At 44.4% G+C, this 16129-nt stretch overlaps 1 protein-coding gene across 19 annotated transcripts in view; it reads left to right on the plus strand.

Annotated features, from left to right (window-relative positions):
• The first annotated feature begins 1755 nt into the window (after positions 1-1755).
• Positions 1756-16129, plus strand: part of Add1 (adducin 1) — a 63334-nt gene continuing 48960 nt past the window's right edge. For 6 of the 19 annotated variants that reach the window (XM_034509472.2, XM_034509460.2, XM_034509470.2 and 3 more), the window contains exon 1: positions 1814-1963. The gene's annotated coding sequence lies outside the window, so the exon portion shown is untranslated. Of the gene's footprint in view, positions 1964-16129 lie in introns of all 19 variants that reach the window. The other 13 variants (XM_076938321.1, XM_076938323.1, XM_076938322.1 and 10 more) reach the window with 7 other exon arrangements.

Here is a 16129-nt window from a genome sequence, read left to right on the forward strand (position 1 = left end):
TGAGATCCCCAGCACCCAGTGTAGTTGCCAGCCAGCCATTAGACTTTCTCTTGGCTTAGACCCATGTCCAAGCAGTCTTGTCTGGTGATACCCACAAGATTGTGACATGCAGAACCCTCATATGTAGTACACATACACACGGACTAGGAGACATCGGGTCTAGGTCAGTGCCTCTGGATCGGGTTGAACCCACTTCAGGATTCAGCAGCATTTAGAAGTAACTTAACCGTTTCCCTTTTCCTTTTTGTGAATGTGTCTGAATGTGATATATGTATGTGGAGTATGCACATGTATGTGTACAGATGTGCAGAGGCCAGGCCATCAGGTGTTTATCAGTCTTTGCCTTTATTCCCTTGAGGCAGGGTCTCTCCCTGACCCTAGAGCTAGTGTGGCAGCTCCCAGGCCCCAGTAATCCCCATCTCCACCCTCAATAGTGTTACAGGGGTGCATGGTCATGCCCTGCTTTTTACGAGTGCTGGGGACTGAAACTCAGGCCCTCATGCTTGAGCAACAAGTGCCCTTACATACTGAGCTGTCTCCCCTACTTGAGCTCCTTGAATTTCTGACTTTGACTCATTAAATATTTCTGCCCTCTCACCCCCACCTCCATTTTCTGGGACTCCAATGGCACGTATATCAGGCCTATGGAGTCCTACAGCTCCCTGTATGCTGTTCAGTTTTCCCCAGTTTCTTCACGCTGTGCATTTGCCCCGTGCCTTCAAGCTAAAAAATCTCTTCTTTTGCTGACTAATTGTCTCCTAATCCCATTCAGTGTTTTGTCATCTCAGACATTGTGGATTTCCAACTATACATGTCTGATTTATATTTCATTTTTATATCTGCATGTACAGACAGGTTTCAATCACCTACCCCTCTTTTTTTCCCTTCAGAAAGCCTTCACTGGCATCCCTTACAGGTCAGACTTGTTGCTGGGTGCTGAGGAAACTGAAGTGATGGAAGAGACTTGAGGCTTTGTCAGAAAAGTCATCTGAGAACAGTCAACATGTAGGGCAAATGTTCTGAGGACAGAGGGTACTGACTGGAATCCACAACCTCTCTGACCCTTATGGCGTCAAAGTCAGAGCTTCTGCTGTGAGGAAAGGCTTGGATACCACACTTCTGTCACTTGCCAGGCTCGAGGCTTCAACCTTCAATGGTTTGAAGGAAACAGGGAGCTGGACCCCTTTGTTTCCTTTGGATCTTTTAGGATTCAGATGACAGGGGAGACAGTACTGATTTGGTTCCTTAGGTTAGTTTACCAGGCCACTGCCAGGTGGACTGGTTTTGCCAAGGCCTCACCCAGCCTCATTCCTAGACTCTGAAGAGGCCTTGGTGTTTGTTAATCCACTCTCATCCGGCGGGCCTTTCCTGTCTGTGGAGCTTTATCTGAGCACACAGACGTCGCAGTCCCGACTCCACCCTGATTGACAGCTCAGTCTCCAAACTGCCTAAAGATCTCGCTTGCAGCGCACCTAGACCAGGTCCGTTTGCAGTCAGTTTGCGGGTCTGACAGTCTCAGTGGGAGAACTAGCGTTCCTGTTAGCAGGTGCACCAGCCCGCCGTCCTGTAGGCTGCAGCGACCAAAGCAACCGCTAATCTCACGGTGACGCGGCCTTCAGCCCGAGGCCAGAGTCTACCCTTCTCTCCACCTCCCAGGACCCGCCCTTCTCCGGGCCGGCCCCTTACTTAAGATTGACCAATAATAGAGAGTAATGCTGGACGGCGATAGGGCGTTCAGACCAATGGGGCTGCGCATTGTTGGACCGCAGCGCCGCAGGCCGCACCCAGCTTGGCGGCGGGGGCGAGTAGTGGGGTGAGGGTTGAGGGCGGGAGAGGACGAGGGCTGCAGCAGGCGGCGGGGGTGCGCGGCAGCCAGGGGGCGGAGCCCAGCGCGAGCCGCAGGCGAGTCGGCGGCCGCACTCGGACCCGGGAAGCTGTGCGCTTTCCCCGATTCTTCGCGGAGGTGAGGCCCGGGAGCGCAGCGAGGTCTCCGGGCCCGCAGCGGGTGTAGAGTAGGGGCGTCGGTGCTGGGCGGGTAGGGCAGGGCTGGGCTGGGCTGGGCAGGGCCGGGGGCCTCTGGGGCGCCTCCACTGCGCTGAGGAGGGCGCGGCGAGGTCGCTGCGGCGCGGGGTGCCCGGGGTTTAGGTGCTTGCCTCCGAGTGCGGGGGCGAGGACACTGCATCGTCGCTTCCCAGGATGGCCCGGACTGATGCGTGGTTCTCTGTGGAAGTGGCCGCTCGGTTCTAGCTGGCCAGTGGGCCTCTGGGTCCTCCCGGGTCAGCATTGTGGTAGTGCTGGCTGCATGCGCTGGTCACTGCAGAGATTGTGGAAAGGTGCATCTGGGTTTCATTTGTCGGCTCTTTTAAAAACTGACACCTTCTGCCCCAGGAGAAAAAACCCAGCTCTGTCCACGGATGGTAGTAATGAGGTGGTTGTGGAACTTCCTGGAGATAGGGCTTGCCTTTCCTCTCTGTTTTTTCGTTCAGACCTCTTCCTAAAACACTTCGTTTTTGTAACTCAGTTCCTGGTTCAAGGTATTTGGTAGATGAGCTGTGTTTGTTTTGTGCACACCCATCTTGAAATAAATATTTTGGCTCACCTGAAACTGCTGTTGTTTTGACCATGATTTTAGGCCCAACATTGTTAAACCCCAAAGACCAAGAACAGAGCTAAAAGCTGTCTGTATGCATAACTGCTCAGTAATTCCAGAGAGATTTTGTGTTGGTCAAAAGTGGATTGAAATCTCAATCGAGATAGGAACTAGATCACGGATCTGCTGTGTCTCCTTTGCGAAACGCCTGCAAACAAGCGGAGAGTCCTGGGTGGATTCAACAGGCTCCAGAGAGGAAAGGAAGGACATGTCAGGTCGGGGGTGAGTTTTATGAGGGTGGGATTCTAAAAATTGCAGTCTTTAATTAAAGCCAGTGATGTATAAATCTCATCTTAATTATAAAAATTTGATATACTTGTTTAATTCTGAGGATGGGTAAAGTTGTGTATGATTCACCCTGCAAGACAGTATCTTACTCTACGGCCCAGAATGGTCTGGAACTGAAATTTTCGGCCTCTGCCCCCTTAGTTATAGAATTACCTTGAGGATTGATACCACACCCTGATAGTAAGGTTGTTTTTTGAGGAAGTGTGAATGGTGTTGACATTCAAAACAGCTTTTCAGGGTTTAGATGTGGTTTGCAGAGATGCAGGTGGTGTGGTTAATTTACTAATGTGTGTGTAGGTTAGTGAGAGTCAGCAAATGAAGTGAATCTCAATTCTAATCGTTCGGCAAACTGGGAGAGCATCCTAAGATCTGTTTATGCAGACTATTCGAATTTTTACTTAACTCTTGGTATTATTTGATACTGTTGTTCAATTTTGTTGCTTACACACACACCTCAAAACCATTCATTTCATGTAATTATAAATTGAATCAGGAAATTAAATACTGAAATACTTCAAAAGGTACTGTGCTGGCTGGGTTTATAATGTTAGCTTGAAGTAGTCGAGAGTACTTTGAGAAGGAACCTCAACTGAGAAAATGTCCCTACCAGACTGGCCAGGGGCAAGCCTGTGGTGCACTTTTTTGACTGATGATTGATGGTGGGAGCTCATGGTGTAGGTGGCGCCCTTGCTGGGCAGGTGGTCTGGGTGCTACAGGAGAGCAGGCTGAGCAAGCCAGTAAGCAGCAGTCCAGAGTTCCTGCCTTGAGTTCCTGCCCTTACTTCCTCTGGATAATGGACTGTAAGCTATAAGATGAAATAAACCCTTTCCTCCCCAAGCTGAGTTCGTGTTTTATTACAGTGATAGAAACCCTAACTAGGACAAGTCCCCAGGTATTTTTTACTGCATGAGGCTGTTTGTATTGATTTCTCTCTTTTCCTTCCTCTCTCCTGTGTTGAATAAACTCTTCCATATACGCAATTTGCATTTGAGAGAGTAGCCTTAAACAAGTTATTATTTATGCATTCAATCTCAACTATTGCTAGCTGGATATCTATAAAATGTGTTAATTCTACCTTTAATATACATTATGTACTTCTAGACATCCAGAAAGACTAGAAGTTCCAAAAAAAGGAATTAAGTTTTTACTGTATATGCATTAATGTTGAATAAACTACATACACAAAAATGGTTATATCTGAAACTGCTTTAATCATTGTTAGAACTAAAACTTACTAAGGGCAAAAACCAAGGCAACGGGGCTGGAGTGGCACCTTAGTTAATAGAGTGCTTGCCTTGCATGCATAAGACTCTGGGTTCAATCTTTTGGCGCCAGATAAGCCAGGTGTGGTGGTACAAGTACCTGGGAGGTGAATGCAAGAGGGTCAGGTCATCCTTCACTATATATTGAGTTTGAGGCCAGCCTGGACTGTATGATATTCTTTCCTCAGCAAAAATGAAACAAACAAACAACTACAATAAGAATTGAGTCTTACGCCGGGCAGTGGTGGTGCACTCCCAGCACTAGGGAGGTAGAGGCAGGTGGATTTCTGAGTTCGAGGTCAGCCTGGTCTATAGAGTGAGTTCCAGGACAGCCTGGGCTACACAGAGAAACCCTGTCTTGAAACAAACAAACAAACAAACAAAAACAAAAAACCCTCCCAAAACCCAAACAAACAAAAAAAGAATTGAGTCTTACATAAGGTGTGGTTACTTAACAGATTAAATATTCCAATGTCTTTTTAGTTTGGTCAGAATCCTGTTTCTTCAAGTAGGAATTTAGCATGATTTTAAACTTTAATAGAACTGTTTAATAGTTAATGTTTGTTCAGCCCTTCCACAATTAGGAATCATGTGGAAAGTAAAAGAAAGTGGGTTTAGTTCAGTTTGCTCGATCTTTATTTTTTCAGAAGTACAGTTTAAACCGGTTGATACGAGTAGCCTGGAGTATATTGATAACTCGTTCCTCTCAATTGTAAAGGGGAAAAAAACATGGTCACTGTTACTTGGAGCTTAGAAGTGTTGGGCATATTCAGATTTGGCTTCACAGGAGTCTGTGCTGCTTAGCAGGGAAAAAGTACATCTTGAATATAGGACTGGAGTCTATAGGCCAGCTATCTTGTGTTTTTAAAAAAGACACTGGGGCTGTAGAGTTAGCTCAGTGGTTAAGGAAAGCACTTTCTATTCTTGCAGAGGATCTAGCATCAGGTCCTGTCACTCACATGGTGCCTCAAAACCATCTAACTCCTGTTCCAGAGGATCCAGGGCCCTCTTCTGAACCTCCTCACACACCTGCATACATGTGGTATACATGCATGGAGGCAAAACACTGACATAAAACAAATCTAGGGGAAAAAACTAAGATGGGTTCCTGGGGCTGGAGAGATGGTGACTCAGCAAAGAAGAACACTTGTTCTTTGTTTGGTTTCAAGACAAGAGTGTCTCCATGTATCCCTGGCTGTCCTGAAACTCTGTCTGTAGACCAGTCTGCCTCAAACTCCGAGATCTACCTGCCTCTGCCTCTGTGTGCCAAGATTAAAGATGTGTGCCACTGCTCAGCTCTGGTGCTTGCTCTTACAGAGGAGCTGGGTTGGGTTCCCAGCACCTTCATTGGGTGTCTTAGAGTTTGTAATGCCATGATAAAACACCATGACCATGTACAACTTGGAGAGGGAAGGGCTTATTTTGCTTACAGCTCCACTTCACAGCCTATAGGAAAAAGTCAGGGCAGGAACTCAAGCAAGGCAGGAGCCTAGAGGTAAGCACTGGAGCCAGCAAAGTGCTCCACACCAACCAGCCTTCTACCACGGAAACGCACTGGGCCTGCCCACAGGCTCGGTTGGTGGGGCATTTTCTTAATTGTGCTTTCTTTTTTCCAAATGATTCCAGCCTGTGTCAAGTTGACATAAAATTAATCTGCACAATGGGTGGACCACATTACTCCAGTACCAGGAGTTACTACAATGTTTTTGGCTTCCTTAGGCACTTGTGCACATTTTACACACACACACACACACACACACACACACACACACACACACACACACACACGCGCACACACACACATATATAAATAAATTAAAAAAACACATCTCAGGTTAGATGTGGTGGTCCATGTGTTTTATCTTGGCACTTGGGAGACAGGCATGCAGATCTCTTGGGGCCAGCCTTGTCCACACAATAAATTCAAGGCCAGCCAATGCTACATAGTCGGATTATCTCAAAACCAAAAGTCATCCTTAAAAAATTGTCCTGAGGGGACTGAAGAGATGGCTCCGATGTGCCCTGGCTGCTCCAGGTTCACTTCCCAGCACCTACATGGCAGCTCACTGGAGTTACAGCTGTTTGTAACTTCAATTCTAGGGGATCCAACCCCCTCACACAGACACAGTAGGACATTAAAAAGGGGGGAGGGGCGAGGATCTGAGTGGCAACAGGACTCAGGAGGCAGAGGCAGGCAGATCTTTGAGTTCCAGGCCACCCTGTTCAAGGGAGTTCTGGGACAGCAGGGATACACACAGAAACCCTGTCTCAAAAATGACCCCCCCCCCACAAAAAAACCCCCCAAAACCAAAAAAAAAAAAAAAAAAAAAAAAAAAACAAGGAATAAAACGTTAATGGGAGTGCTGTGTTGTGTTTTGTGTTTAGGCTTGGTCTTGCTGTGTAGCCCTGGTTGTCCTGTAAATTAGAGCTGGTCCTGCTGCTGCCCACTGAGTGCTGGGATTAAAGGCACACTCAGCTGGCACACTCTTTATAACAGTAAAATCCTGGAAATAGTCATCCGTATGGCAGTGAGTGTATCTGTAAGGTGGGTGCCTTGAAGTTGTTAAATAGAAGGGAAATGCTACTGAGCATAAACATTTTCTAGATACAGTAAATGGAAAGAGACAAGGTATCATGCGTAACTGTTTACTTCTTTGTGTGTATGTGTGCACCTGTATTTGTTTGCATACTTTCAGTGATAGTAGTGTTCCTTTATTGTTCCCCCTCCTGCTCTTTTTTTTTTTTTTTTTTTCCTGAGACACAGTTCTCAGGGCACCACGAACTTGGCTGGTTTTTTCTAGTTCCCTGGTTTTTTCTAGTTCCCTGGTTTTGTCTAGTTCCCTGGTTTTGTCTAGTTCACTGGTTTTGGCTTATGTAGCCCGCCAGTGGGCCCATGGTGCTTGCTGTCTTTGCCCCGACTCAGTGCTGTAGTTACAGGTCAGTACCATTGAGCCTGGCTTTTATGTAAGTTCTAGAGACTCAAATCTCACATGTGCCATGCACGTACTTCAGTTACCTTGTATCTCTGTCTTTGACACTTAAGACATAGACTTATTCTGTTTACATGATGACACTATGCTCATTTTGCAGATGAAGAAGTACAGGCCTGCAGAGATGGGGCTAAGGTTATATAACTAGTAGGTTGTGGTCTCAATGAGAATGGCCTTTGTAACTTTTATATTTGAACACTTGGTTCTCAATTGGTGTTTGTCTGGGAAGGAGTAGGAGGTGTGGCCCTGTTGGAGGAGGTGTCTCACTGGGGGCAGACTTGAGGTTTCTAAAACCTCCTCCTAATCCCACTGTGCTGTTTCCTTCTACTTGCTGGAGGTGTGAGCTCTCAGCTGTTAGCTGCCATGCCTTTGTTCTACCATAATGTATTCTAGCCCTCTAAAGTCAGAGCCCAGTTAGAGGCTTTCTTGTATGAATTGCCTTGGTCTGCTGTTTTATCACAGCTATAGAAAAGTAAGTAAAACATTGGGGAACTGGGATCTGAACACAGGTGATCTGACTCCAGGGCCAGACACTAGACATATGTCCAACACATTGGAAAAATTTTAAATTGGGGCTGGAGAGATAGCTCAGCAGTTAAGATCATTGACTGCTCTTTCAGAGGTCCTGAGTTCAATTCCCAGCAACCACATGGTGGCTCACGACCATCTGTAATGGGATCTGATGCCCTCTTTTGGTCTCTGAAGACAGCTACAATGTACTCATATAAATAAATCTTGTAAAAAATTAATTTGACTCTTAAAAACATTTTATTTAATTTTTATACACTGTATTTTGATCATATTCTTTTTCCTCTCCCAACAGAAATGGAATTCTTTTCTGTACCAGTGATGACAGATTTTGGAAATACAAACAAGCCAGGGTGCACTAGAGTTCACTCAAATTTGTTCATTTACAGATAAATGGCTGATCTCTAGTTGACTCACCCCTGTTGTTTTCAAAAACCACACCTTTGAATGTTGCTCATTTAGGGGTTGAGTTGAAATGAAAATCTTAGGGAATCTTGGTGTTCCATGTGCTGATTCAGACAGAATCAGTTTACCTAAAATACAAAAAAGCAGAAATAGCATGAGTATATAGTAGAATGTTATTTCTAAGGGCTGGGCATATAGCTCAGTGGTAGCCACAGTGTGAACATGGGCTCAGTCCTTGGCACTGTCTCTCCACCAACAACAATAGCAGCAACAACTTAAAATATTTTGAAGACACAGTTTCAGATAACCTAGGTTGGTCTCAAATTTGCAGTATAGCCAAGGATGACCTTGAGTGTCTGATCTTCCTGCCTTCACTTCAGTTGTGTACTACCACACCTGGTATTAAGAATGGTGTTTGGTGCTGGGAACTGTACACAAAGGGCTCTCCCACTGAACTAAATCCCTAACCCACAAGTGAAATTTTTAGCATGCTACTTCCTTAGTGGTAGAATAATGAACACATTTGCCAATCATAAGTTATGCAGTGTTTACACCAGACACCGCTAGATATTTTATACTTTTTATTATTCTTCTTGTTATTAATACTACTTTTTTCATTTTAAAGAAGACATTTATTTTAGCTTACAGTTCTGGTTTAGGCTTGAGAAATCACATCTGGTAATGGTCTTTCTACTGGCAGAGCCCCAAGGCAGGGCAGTGCAGGGCAGAGGCAATTTGAAGTGGGAGACACCCTAGAAGTGTGTTTTGAGCAGAGCAGATGGCGTCTGTGTTGGGTTTCTCAGCAGGAAGCTAGCCACCTCTCCAGAGCAGCTAAGTTGCAAGGGAATCCTCCATGACTGTGCTAAAGGACTGTCTTTTTGACAAATGCCTAGGAATGCAGTTGTGTTGAAGGAGAGAAGGCCGATGACTCACCAGTTCTGATCTGCCTGATGATAGCCGTTCTATCTGTGTAGTCCCGAGATAGAGTCAGGCATCACCCGAGGAAAGAGAAGGAAGTCTTTGTGTGGTCTATCTGTCTGTTTTTGGAACACCATTTCAGTTTGGAGCCCAAGCTGTCCTTGAATTCCTAGTCTTCCTTCTTCCTTGGGCTGGCATTGTAGGCACGAGCCACCATGTCAGCTACAGTGCTATTTCTCATAGCCCAGCAGTCTTAGAAGAGGGCTGTTTAAATTGGGCACAAAAGATGATAAGCGTTCCAGGGTTGGACAGCTGTAGAGGTGAAGCAGTTAAGGGCCCACTGCTGGGAGTGCGAGGTCACGTGCTTCATGGACCGATGGAGGGGAGAGAAGAAACCGAGTCACCTCTGTGAGGAGGAGGGATCATTGCCTTTATATAACTGGTGCACATATTCATCAAGTCTGTGGCTTAAAGGGGAAGGTTTAAAATTGGAGGCAATAGAGGAAAGGCAGATAAAATGTGTTATCAGAAATAATGCCTTAAAACGTTGGCAGAGCGTTTTATTTTCTGTGTGCCTAGGATGCAGTGGCGACTTTCTTTTTTGTTTCTTTGTTTTGATGATGTCTCACTGTGCAGTTCACGTTAGCTTGAAATTCACTAGGTTGCCCAGCTAACCTCAGTCTGACCATTCTGCTTCAGCCTCCTAATGATGGGATTACACATGTGAAAAAACCCTGCCTGGTAATATCTTTGTTTTAAAAGCATACTATTCTTTGGAGGTGGGTGTACTTGTGGGGTCAGAGGCTTTGTGGGGTTCGTTCTCTCCTGTCTTTACACGGGTTTGAGGGATCAAACAGGGATCACTAGGGTTTTGTGCCATGTGCTTGACCCATCTGTTGAGTCACCTTGCTGACCTAGTAACTTTTTTTTTGTTTTTTGTTTTTCGAGACAGGGTTTCTCTGTGTAGCCCTGGCTGTCCTGGACCTCACTTTGTAGACCAGGCTGGCCTCGAACTCAGAAATCCACCTGCCTCTGCCTCCCAAGTGCTGGGATTAAAGGCGTACGCTACCACTGCCCGGCGTAACTTTCTTTTAAAAGAAAGATGAAAAAGATGTACAAAAGTTGGGTTTGGTGATGTAGGCTGTAATCTCAGCTTCTCTAGAGGCAGAGGCAGGAGGATCAAAATTTAAAATCTGCCTTGTCTATTGGGGGTGGGGTGGGGATGGGATTTAAAGCTAGCATGGGCAGATTGGTGAGAACCTGTTTCAAAAAGAAAAGTCCAAAAAGGTAAGGCTGAGTGAGTGGGTGTTGCTCACATGTGTGAGGCTCTAGGTTAGTCTCCAGTGTGACAGAGGAAGAGTTTTTTGCCAATGTGAATAAGCAAAATGGCAAACTATTAACTTAATGGAAAAGTGAAATTATAGGTGATACTCAGGGGTAGTGGCTGTATTAGTTGAACCTCCCCCCCAAACCTCCCAAAACCAAACTAAACAGTTTCTCTTGTAGTCCTGGCTGTCCTGGAACTTGCTCTGTAGACCAGGCTGGCCTCGAACTCAGTGCTGCAATTGCCTGCCAAAAGATTGCCAAGATTAAAGGCGTGCACCACCACACCCCAGCTTGTTTTGTTTTCAAAGTTGGTTTCAGAGAGTATCACTATGTAGCTTTGACAGGGCCGAGCATTCAGGCTGGCCTGGAACTCATACAGATGGACCTGCCCTGGCCTCATGCATGCTGAGATTAAAGGCTTGTGCCACCACCCTGGTCCTTTTGATCTTAAAACTTTATTCTTTGACAATTTCATACAAGTAAACAGTACAACTTGATTATATGCACCCCAGTTTCTTCTCCCACACCTTCAAGAAACCACAGCCTCCTTCCTCCCACTCTCCCCAGGCACCTCCAACACGGCCCCTCTCTTCATTTCCCCTCAGGTTTTGTAAATAACCTATGGAGCCCTGCTGGCTGGAATGCTGGCTGATCTTGCTGGCTTGGTCTCATGGAGGTTATCACAGCTGCAGTGAGTTCATGGTGCCTTGCCCGTGCCTCATTCCACTGACAGCATTTCCCAGCACTTCTCCTCAGCCTACTGGCTATTACAGTCTGCAGTGTTCCCTGATGTGAAGTGGAGTTGATAATAGATGTCCTGCTTAGGGCTGAGCACTCATTCAGTAGACACTTACAGTGAGTGCTTACACTTTGTATTAACTGCTGACCACTGCAAAGAAAAGCTTCTGTGGCCAACGTAGAGGACAACTTTAAATGTCTGTGTATAAGCATAAATATTTAGAAGGCAGTTTGACAACATGTTTAACAAACAACAGTAATAGGTTCCTCCCTTGGACCTGTGACTTCTTAATCACTGGGCTTTTGAACAATTTTATAGTACCAGGTATGAGTTTCTTCCTATGGATTAGGCCTCATATCCAATCCAAAAGCCATTGGTTACCCCCATAGCATTTATGCCACAATGTTGTACCAATGGGCTTATCTTATTGGCAGGTTGGTATTGTAGCCGGTAGGGTGGGTTGAAGGGATGCCATTGATGTCTTGTCTTTTCCAATAGCCTGCATATCATCTTTTGATATGATGATAAGGTGAAAGGTTGCCAGGGAGGAAGAAAGTTTCAGGTCCTTTCTAGCTTGATTTCTTTTATATCTTGTATCCAAAGTGTACCTTCAGCAATACCTCCATCTTACTGTATGGTTCTGTTGGGCAGCCAAGAGCAATGACAGTAGGCTGCGTTGTTACAGGGAACTGGGGCCTCCATGACCAAAAACTTATAAGGAGGTATCCTACACTTAGTTCTTTTTCTCTCTATTTCTGTCTTTCTTTGACAAGATCTCACTGTGTGTCTCTGCCTGGTCTGGAACTTGATTTGTAAATCTGGCTGTCCTTGATCTTAAGGAGATCTGCATGCCTCTGCCCCCTTAATACTGGGATTAAAAACACATGCCACCACATCTGGCTTTATTTTCTTTCTTTTTTTTTTCTCTTCCTTCTCCTCCTCTTCCTCCTCCTCCTCCTCCTCCTCCTCCTCCTCCTCCTCCTTCTTCTTCTTCTCTCTCTCTCTCTCTCTCTCTTCTGGGACTGGGAATTGAGCCCAGGGTCTTGAGCTATTTATTTTTAAATTTATAGGAATAAATACATCAAGATCTCAAGAGATAGAAAAAAGTAGAAAAAAATAAATGAAAGATTGAGCCTAGGGCCTTGTAACTTAAAAAAAAATTATAGAGCTACATATGTTTATTTGGTCTTCTCTCCTTAGTTAAACCTCCTCTAAGCCCTCATAGATACACCCAGAGTGTTATAGGTGACTCTAAACCCAGTCAGGCCGACAAGGAATATCAACTGCGGAGCAGGAGAACTTGGCTTGTACTCCCTGCTTCCTTGGCAGCATGTGTGATCCAGAAAGAAAGTGGTTTTATACGTAACCCCAACCTACTTTTTGGTTTGGAACATTCTTGTGTGACAAATGTTTCCTGTATCAGAAGGCTTGCCCTTCTTAATGTGCTGCTGGTGCTTCAGTTTAGGCAGCTCTGGAGCTGCTGGAGAAGGCAAGGCCCCAGAGCTGGGATTTTCAAGAGTGGCCACACTTTGAAAGGTCTTGATGTGCTCTTTTACCCTCTTAGAAAGTGCTTTCCATGTTTATTGACTGGCTAAACTATGTGGAGTTTTCAGGAATGAATCAGATGGAGCTGATTTAGGGATTTCAGGTATCTTTCAATGGAAGTCTAGAGCTTAGTTAATACATAGGACAAGGAAGTCTGACCAAAGGAAGGAGTTTAAGATATCTGTTGTAATTGTTATGTTGGCCAGTGAACAGAATTTATTGTTAGTACAGTAATAGTTTGTTGCAAATTTCATGTTGAGTTTTCAACAGTCTCTTGGTATTTTTGTCATCCTCCCTTTTATTTGGAAAAACTGAGATGCAAATAGTGAGCTTGCCCAAAGAGGTGTGTCTCATATGTATCGGCCAAGAACTTTTGTTTTGTGTTTTGATACAGGGTCTCACTGTATTATCAGGACCTCTTTGGAATTCTTTATGTAGTTCAGTTTGGCCTTAAACTTAATTTGTCCTGTGCCAGCCCTCTTATATACTGGGGCTATGTGTATGTGTCACTGTCCTAAGATTTGAACCTTGGTGATACCTAACTTTACATTCCATTTATGCCTCATCTGTTTCAGCAGGTGGAAGACTTGATAACTGTTCGCTCATATACTATTTATAGAATGTTTGATTACAGGTAGAGAATAGTTGGGACCTACTTGCAATAATCCAGCAGATCCTTGATAGAAGTTACAGAGAGAAGAGGGTGACAGAGTGTTGTGTAGGTTAGTGAATGTCCTGGTTCTTTCTATTTATTTATTTATTTATTTATTTATTTTATTTTTATATTTTTTATATTTTATTTTATTTACATTTCAATGTCCTGGTTCTTGTCACTCTGTGTATCTGCCTGCTCTATGGTGCAATAGTTTGTATGTGTGTATATAAGCATATGAATTCCAGTGTGTGTGTGTGTTTGCACACAGATGTGGAGGCCAGGGTGGACTCCCAGTCTTCCTCGGTTGCTTTCTGCCTTATTTTTTGAGACGGGTTCTCTCAACCTAGAGCTCACCAGTTCGGACAGCAAGTCCCATGGATCCACCTTTCTGCACTCACAGCTGTGGTTATAGATGTGCCCTGCTCCTGGCTTTTACATGGGTGCTGGGCACCAAACTCAGGACCTCATGCTTGTATAACAAGCACTTTACTGACTGAGCTGTCTTACCAGCCCCTGTAGTACAGTTTTGTATATGCTATTTTAGCAGCAAATTACTGGCTACACCCTGTATATGATCATTTAAAGATTTATTTTATTTTTGAGGTAGGATCTTAGTCTGTAACCTAAGCAGGCCTAGAACTGTTTGAATCTTCCTACCTTAGCCTCCCAGGTGTCACCTCATTTGGGTTTAAGATCACTTATTATGTAATATTTTCATAATTATCAAACATCCCTATATAGAGAATCAAATATAATTGACTACTAATTGTACATTATATATAATGGGGCTATGTAGGCATATCCTGTGTTTGAATTGTATGTGGCTCTTGGGACATGTTTGACAGGTTAGACTGAATCCCTAGCCTTCTGTATCCCCCGTCACAAATTCTTACTTTAGGCTAGTGCTGTTGTTCCCCTGATGTGTTTTAAAAGCCTTCAGAATGATTCCCTTTGTCAAATCTGTTTAGACTTCTTTATGGTAATGTGTATAGTCAGCCCCAGCTTTCTGACTTAGCTGGGTCTTCTGCAGTTTTGTGGGCTCACTGTAGTGCCCTGTGTACTTAGTTGTGGTACCTGTTAAGTCTAGAAGCATCCTTTTCTTATTTCCTTTCCTCTGGGAGTTATTATACATGCTCTTGTCTCCAAACCTAGTCAGCTAGAGACAGATAAAGCTGCTTTTGTTGCACATACTGGCTTTGGTGATTGACGTAACTCTTTGAAACATAAAACCCAGTTACAAGGATATACAAAGCCCAGTTTCACACACAGATTTGTCCACTTGCAGTCTGGACTTCCTGTTTACATGGTAAACTGAAATTTGGAACTTGCTTGTTAGTGTATGACCATCTGTCCCCAGTGCCTTTTGAATTATGTGTCAGGTTGTGATTGAAAGACTTGAAACAGTGACTTTTCTCAGTCAGATGCTCCTGGAATCCAAACAGAATTTGACTGACATTGTCAGTCCAGAATGCTAGACCAGGAGGTGTATGTGTCCTTTAATATATACTTATTAAGGCTTTGTTATTGATTGTCCTATGAGTAAGTAAGACAGGGAGGTCAGACACACCAGTTTCTTGCATTCTAGTGAGGGTAATAGTGCATTTTTGACTTGTTACTAATAGTTAACTTCCCCACTTACTGGGGTGGGGGTTGTTACTAGAGGTTGAATTTAGGGTTTTGCTTTACCACTGAGCTTTTAACATCCCCACCCCCCCACCCCTGCCTAAAGAATTTATTTTGGAGACAATAAATGCCTTGTGATGTTGCTAGAGCTGATCTTAAAGTCTTTATCCTTCTGTGTCAGTCTTCCAAATGATGGGATTATGTTGAGGCCTGCGCTGCCTTATGTTGGGCGCCAAAATGTTGCGGCCTGAGCTACCCCATGTTTGGGGGCCAAAATGTCGAGACCGCTCTATCAATGTTGGAACCTGCACTACCAAAAGCCTTGGGGGCTAAATTGTTAGAGCCCGCACTGCCCCAAGCTGCTCCAGTCAGCAAGAGAGAGAGTGAGGACTGACTCGAAGAACTGAGACCAGACAGAGTGTGACTCAATCCCGTTTATTCTTCAGTCTCTCTTCTTCTCTCCAAGTCCCTAGTTCCTAGTCCCAAGTTCTAATTCTCTGTCTGAAGAGAGCAATGGTGTACTCATATACATAAAATAAAGAAATAAATCTAAAAAAAAAAAAAAGAAAAAGAAAAAAAAGTCAGGAAAATAGGGACATATAGAACTGGAGAGACAGCTTATTGGCTAAGAACATGTACTGTTCCCAGTTGGATTCCCAGCATCCATCTGTCACTCTAGCTCATTGGTTCTACCTTCCTAATGCTGTGATTCTTTAATACAGTTCCTCATGCTGTGGTGACCCTAATCATAAAATAATTTTTGTTGCTATTTCATGACTGTAATTTGCTACTGTTATGAACCGTAATGTAAATGTCTATGTTTTCTATTGGTCTTAGGTGACCCCTGTGAAGGGGGACCATTTGGAGTTCTACCCCAAAATGAGGATCCACAGGTTGAGAACCACTATGTCTATAGGTCCAAGAGATCTACTGCCTCTGGCGTCTGTTGGCACCTGCAGTTCTGTGCATACATCCCTGCCACCCATGGATTTGTTGTTGTTTTGAGACAGTGTTTCTCTGTACAGCTCTGACTGTCCTCTAATTAACTCACTCTGTAGACTAGGCTGGCCTGGAACTCAGAGGATCTGCCTGCCTCTGTCTCCTGAGTGCTAGGATTAAAGGTGTATGCCACCACTGCCTGGCTGGAATTTATGAAAATTTAAAGAAAATGGGTCAGGTGTAGTGACAAATACCTGTAAT

Source organism: Arvicanthis niloticus, chromosome 7 (assembly GCF_011762505.2).
Source record: "Arvicanthis niloticus isolate mArvNil1 chromosome 7, mArvNil1.pat.X, whole genome shotgun sequence".
NCBI classification, from domain to species: Eukaryota; Metazoa; Chordata; class Mammalia; order Rodentia; family Muridae; genus Arvicanthis; species Arvicanthis niloticus.